The sequence below is a fragment of the Suricata suricatta genome, chromosome 16 (genome assembly GCF_006229205.1).
Source record: "Suricata suricatta isolate VVHF042 chromosome 16, meerkat_22Aug2017_6uvM2_HiC, whole genome shotgun sequence".
Taxonomy (NCBI): domain Eukaryota; kingdom Metazoa; phylum Chordata; class Mammalia; order Carnivora; family Herpestidae; genus Suricata; species Suricata suricatta.
The window spans coordinates 19,627,596-19,628,533 of NC_043715.1; positions in this window are offsets into that span (position 1 = coordinate 19,627,596).

Here is a 938-nt window from a genome sequence, read left to right on the forward strand (position 1 = left end):
AAAAAATAAATAAAAGGAACCTTTAAACTTAAATCAATCTTTAAACTTAACTTTGCAAAAGAACCCCTTTCACGATTATCCCTCAGACCATACTTCTTTCTTATCCCAAAGTCATCCTTTCCTTAATTTTAAGCTCATGAGAGACAGGGAACCTAATACATTTTTCCCTATGAAATATAGCTCCAGTAATAGTCTTCTTCCCCCTTACCCCCCACCCCCAACACTGTTTCAATATATAATGCAGAACTGTCTCTAGCAAATATTATTTTGGGCTCTAAAATAAGGTCTCTCCCCCTCCCCCATGTAAAAAGAAAAAAAAAAAAACACCTGAATAATGTTTCCTGAAAAATAAATGCAAATGTTTCCCTGAATGACATTTCTATTGTCTGAGACTTATGTGGCTTTAATGAAAGTATTTATATCAGAAAAAATGAGAGAGAAAAGCTTAAGGTAACCCAAATCCTTTTCTGGCTGGAAAAGCTCTCAAGTCACTGAAGATGGTTTTGCCAAAAAGGCTTGGCAAGAAGCAGTGATATTTGCAAATTGTTTAGTGAAACTGCTTTTATTTAGTCAATTTCATTCTGGTGTCCAATGGGTTCTCTGCACAGGGATATGTTTCTTAGACAATGACAAGCTTTACACCAAATTATGAGCTATAGCTGAAAATACTGTAACAGAATGTCATTCCTGATTTGTTTTCTGAGCTGGAGCTACGTGGTTAGAAATACCAAAGGGGTGATCCATGGGAGTATAAATGCTCATTTTGGGGAGAGGAAAAACTTGAAATGGCTGTGGAATTGGGCACCACAGCAGACAAGCATGGCCAGACATATTGTTGCTTGCTCCAGGAAAGGGATGAGAACCGGTCTCCCGAGCCAGCTGGCATCTGACCAGTGAGCTCCCCACCACTCCCCAGCAGTGTTACTGCCTTCGTCATG